Source organism: Pelodiscus sinensis, chromosome 3, assembly GCF_049634645.1.
Source record: "Pelodiscus sinensis isolate JC-2024 chromosome 3, ASM4963464v1, whole genome shotgun sequence".
Classification (NCBI taxonomy): Eukaryota; Metazoa; Chordata; order Testudines; family Trionychidae; genus Pelodiscus; species Pelodiscus sinensis.
Genome location: NC_134713.1, coordinates 48,234,105 through 48,240,104, shown reverse-complemented (window position 1 = coordinate 48,240,104; position 6,000 = coordinate 48,234,105).

Below are 6,000 nucleotides of genomic sequence, written 5' to 3'. Positions count from 1 at the left end.
TCATCCCTTGTGATCCATGAGGGCCTACTGCACAATGGAGAAGTACCCTTCCTGTTTATGTAGTTCGAGGTATGGTGGTCCTGGGTCAGGATGGGGATGTGTGTGCCCCCATCCCCACAGTTGGGGAAGCCCATGGTGGCAAAGCCATCAATGATGGTGTCCACGTTGCCCAGAGTGGCAACCCTCCATAACAGCACATGGTTTATGGCCTTGGCTACTTGCAGGAGTATGGCCCTGACTGTGGATTTCCCCTTGGCAACCAGGTTCCTGATGGAGTGTTAGCTGTCTGGTGTTGACAGCTTCCATAGGGCAATGGCCATGCTCTTACGCACAGGGATGGCAGGTTGCATGTGTGTGTCCTGTCACCTGAGTGCTGCCACTTGCTCCAGGAAAGTGGCCTGATGCGGAAATTCTGCAGCCACTGATGGTCTTCCCATAGCTGCAGGACAATGTGGTCCCACCAGACTGAACTGGTCTCCCGCCACCAGAAGCAGTGTTCCATGGTGTCTAGCAGATTGAGGGGCATGCATAGTAGAAGGAGCACCAGAACATGGGTGAAGAGGGACTCCAGTTTGGGCTAGTCATCATCCTGCTGGATCAGCAAGTAGGTGGTCTGGGCAAACTGCTCCATGAAGCACAGCACGAGGCCCGTGAGCCTAGCACTGCTTGGCAGCAGCTTTGTCTCCATTGTGTGAGTGCTGAGGCATCTGAAAAGGCAATCAGAGCACACTGCACCCCTTTTGTGTCTCGTGAGTGGGGATACAGTGGAAGAGTGGTGTGTGAGACATGGCTGTAGAGAGAAGCCCCTGGGTCGCAGCTTGACTGACCAAACAGCCACAGGAAGTCTCCACCTTCCTGTCACCCTCCTTAGAGTGCTTCCAAGTCTGAGACAGGCTCCAGTCAGTGTGAACACGCTATTTCGAAATAATTCTGACTAATTTCAATATTTGCCCATAGCGAGCACATGCTATTCCAATTTTGTTAAATCCAGAGTTATGTCTAATTTAGCTATTTTTAAATTATTTCCTAGTATAGACATGCCCAGAGACTAGTAAAATCCAGAAGAAGATCTTATTCCACTCAGGGGCAAAGCCACAGTAAAGGAGCTCCTTTAAGCTGACTAAAATTCACAACACTGCAATACTCAGCTGAAGGGAAATTTTATATATGAATAATTCATTATCAGATAAAATGATTGTATATGGTTTTCAGCCCCCATCTTTTCTTCTTTTTTATTATTAATCATATTTATTATGGTATTGCCTCAGGCCCAGCCAAGAACTGGGGACTCATGGCACTAGGTGTTGCACAGATACAGAGCAATAGATGGTCTGTATCCCAATAATTTGAAAATGAAATACAGAAGACAGATATAGGGTGGGAGCAGAGGTGAAACACACAAGCGGAATGGAGAATATGATGCTGAGCATCTGTGTATGTGAGGGGGGAGGACTTAGTAGGAAATCAGCTAAATGGAAAGAAACATGAAGGGAAAGAGGTGAGGGGAACAGGACAGGGGAAGGACAGTACTGGTGAAGCTCAGGTGAGAGACTGTGATGGAGGGAGAGGTAATAATCAATAAATGCAAGACAGAGGAAGTCCCAACTGAAATGGAAGTTTTCAAGTCCAAAGTCTGCCTTTACTGCTTCTGACCCTTCCTACTAGGAATTCTGGTTGGCTCCTTTCTGCAGTTCACTCCCAGGATTACATAGTGTGAGGAAGGGAGGAAGCACTTGGTCTCTGATGCCCCCAAAGTGTGTGAGTGAGGGATTTCACTGCACAATTCTGGGTTCCTAGGATGTTGGAGAGGGAGAGGTAGCTCCAGCTGGGTCCATTTTACTCCCTCCACCAGTGCATGCTATGCTCCCACCAGTTAGAATGTTGGTTTTTTTTTCATTTTTCCCAGCAGAAGTAAAAAACCCAAAACATCTGAAAATGAAAATTTTTCGTTTCACTTTTTACGAACCTTTCCCCTCTCTGAAAAATTAAATGTTTTCCAAAGCTCAAGAAAATTATTTTCTGACCAATCCCACAAAGTTTCTTTGCTTATTAATCACAGTTTTACTAAAATTATTTCTTGGAGTACCTTTATTCCTCTTTTCAATTAGTCTGTTCATTTCTATGTAATTCACAAGCCAGTGGATATTTATTTGCTGGCTGTAATTGCTATATATTTCAAAGTATGCAATGAGGATTGACTCAAGTGGATGCTCCAGGAGAAGATTAAGCAGTCTCCAACATCCTTTCTGGATGGCTATCTGGATAGTTTCCGAGTGAATTTGAAAGAATTTCAATTAATGTACTTTTCTTTTGTGCTCAAAGCATTATAATAATTTCTTACCTAAAAGGCAAGGGGAAAGGAATTAGTTAAGAAGATTCCTGGTAGGACTGGATTTACGTTATAAGGGCATATGTCAGGCCAGAGATTCAGTCTTAATTCTGAAATGTCTTGATTCTGTGAGATCATAGTCAGACCTTTAACATGTTTTAAATGTATCTTTTTGTGACCATTCAGAATAGCCATAGGACAAAAACCCCTCAGAATGATCCACACAGAAAGTAAAGCCTATTAAGGGATAGGGAGAGAGCAACAACAAATATATTGCTGAGAAACCACATTCACAAAGGCTATTAAAAGCTATATTGGGGTGGAGGAAGAAAGATAAAGAAAGGAAATTAAAAGAGGCTTTCAAGAACTATGTGATGAGAATACAAAAGCCAGCTTTTTAGAAGCAAAATGTAGTAAATGGAAAATTGCCTATTAATAGAAGAGGTGAGGAGAAAGCAAGGACTTTGCTCGAATAAATTTCTAAAGACTTTGAGAACAAACCACAGTAGCTGTCTGACACTAGTGTCAGTGTGTTTTAGGAAACATGATTCACTTGTGACAGACAGTCACAAGGGAACAATGGATGACAACATTTGGCCTGGGAGTCTATGCTACAGGGACTTGTAGAAAATACAGGAGCACAAAAGAAGGAATGGAAATAGTAACTCATAATAGACTAAAAGAAAAAGAAAAATAACCAGAGTGTGAATTTAAATTAAATATTTACTGTTCATGGACTTAACCCTTTTAGTTCAGTTACTTTAATAGTAAAGTATTTCTGATTACTAATATTATATTAAATGTTTAGATTATATGCCTCATGCAGTTCTAAACAATTACTAGACTTACAATGGAAGAGAAAGAACTTCCATAAGAAAAGTGGGTTCACTTTATCCTGAGGCTACAAACATAGTGGCTACATCTACACTACATGGTTTTTGCTCAAAAATGGCCAATTTTGCACAAAAACTAGTGGAGTGTCTACACCTAAAGCACATTTTTGTGCAAGTAAATTGGCAAAACAGAGGCTTTTGCTGGTAGAGTGATTCCTCTTCCCACGAGGAATAACTTTTTTTGTGCTACAGCTCTTGTGCAAAAAGGCAGGTGTGGATGCTCGGGGGGGGGAGGTGTTTGTGCAAGAAGCCCCCTATCAGTAAAAGCACAGGTGCTCTGATGGCCGTTTGGTAAATAGCCATCAGAGCTTTCTTGCACAAGAGTGTCTATGCAGTGTGGATGTTCTCTTGCACAAAAGCACATCACTTTTGCGATGTGCTTTGAGGTCTGGACGTGCTTTTGCGGAAGACGTTTTTGTGGAAGATTTTTTCCACAAAAGGCTTTTTGAGCAAAAACCCTGCAGTGTAGATGAAGCCAGTGTGAACAATTGATGACTAATATATATTTCAACAATGGATAACTATGTTTGTAGACTCCAGCAAATTGCATGTGACCACCTGCATCACTTCCTGTTGGCTAGAATAAAGATAGTTCAGGGAAAAGACAATACTGGGACAAGATGTAGGTAAAACAGTGGCAAAGGCAAGTCTGTGAGTATACTGGAAACATATTGCTGAGAAGCCACATTCACAAAGGCTATTAAAAGCTATATGGGGAAGGAGGAGAGAGAAAGATAAAGAAAGGACATTAAAAATGGTTTTCAAGAAACTTGTGATGAGAATACAAAAGCCAGTTTTTTAGAATCAGAATGCCTTGTGCCTGCATTCGTATAGCACATTGGGGTTTAGAGATCAACCTTTGCCATTCATAAGACCTGGTGTTATATTAATTCATAAGACCTGGTGTTATATTAATTTCTTAATAATAATAATATAATTTCCTCTCCTACTGCATCTATATTAGACAGTCCTATAATCATAGGCAGATACAGTATTACCCAAGTCTTTTCTGATCTGAAACTTATTATACAAGAAATGAGGACACAATTTAGTTTGAACATCTTCTGGGTAAAACCTTTTATTACGCATCTAAAAAACTATCCAGCCTCACATACATGATATATCACATACATAATGGTATAGTGGCACTTCAGAGACTAACAGAATATTTAGGGCATAAGCTTTTGTGGGTAAAATCCACTTTATCAGATGAATTGGAGTTAAAGTTACAGAAGTAGGAGTATATATAAGGAAGAAGTTGCTTTGTGTTAATTAAGCTAATCAAGTCAGGATGGAAATGGGTCATTCACAGCTTTTGGTCTGGAGATGTTCATATTCAGAGAAGAAAAATTACCTTTACAATGCATTAACTAGTTGAGATCCTTATTCAATCCTAAATTAATAGTGTTGAATTTGTAAATGAATTTCAGTTCAGATATCTCCCTTTGTAACTGGTTTTTGAAATTATTTTGTAGAAAGATGGCTATTTTCAAATCCATTACTGAATGCCCTGGAAGTTAAAGTGTTCTCCTTTAGGTTTATGTGTGTTACCATTTCTGATTTGTGTCCATTTAACTTTTGGTGCAGAGACTGGCCAATATACATGTCAGAGGGGTATTGCTGGCACTTGATGGCATATACTATATTAGTGGATGTGCAGGTAGATGAGCCCTTGATGTTGTGGCTTATGTGGTTAGGTCCTGTGACGGTGTCACTTGTGTAGATATGTGGACAGACTTGGCAACAAGGTTTGTTACAGGGAGAGGTTCCTGTGTAAGTGTTTCTGTGGGGTGATGTGTGGCTGCTGGTAAGTAATTGCTTCTGGTTGGGGAGCTGTCAATAGGCAAGGACTGGCTTTTTTCCAATTATATGAAGTGAATGCTTCCGTATTTTGTCAGTACTTTTAAAATGAGTTCTATTTTAATTGGACGTCTCTAGAATTATCATGAGCAGTTTTACAAGATTAAGTGTTTAGATTTTGTAAAGAATAAAATGCCTATAAGATAAAGATGTAAATGAAAAATGCTCTTACTTTGATTTTGCAGTATAGTTTACATCCCCTTGGAGAATTTTCCCCAAATACTTTGGTTTTGACTTGAGGCATTATTTTACTTATTAACATGCATAAGTGGTTGTATACTTTTTTAAAAGAAATCCCAAATAAAAAAATCGATGTTAAGATGTCACTATTATTGAATCTATCAGTAATTTAAGGAAAGAAAAGTGAAACTAATGCTGGGATAAATGTGTCAAAAGCACTAATGTCTTATTTTCAAGGACTACCCCTGCTATAAATACAAGAACTATAAAGCCCCAAAAAAAAAGAGTAACCCTAAAACCATGATTAAAGCAGTTTAGTTTGTATCTTCCCAGATTAAGTTAAACCGATATTAAAGACATGTGTTTCTGTTTATGGTTTCACTTCAAGGCAGAGCAGTTTGTTGTTTCAGATTACAGCATTTGTGGATGACCATCTGCTTGATCTGTGTGCTTCAAGTTGCTATTCAAGTTGCTATTCCATAGATGAGATACATTTCCTACATGCAGCTCTAGTTCAAGTTAGGGGAGCAATTCAAAGAACTGGTAATGATCTAAAAGTCTGGGTTGTTTGTACATCAGCCTGTTTATTCAGGCTTCAGAGCTAAGAATGAAAGAAGTGGGTTTATACTCCTGTTAAGTCCCCTATATATAATATTCACTTGTTCCTCTATTTTCAGGAATTGCACCAAGAAATATGATGAGCATATCTAAAAAATTAGGAAATAAATGAAACCACTA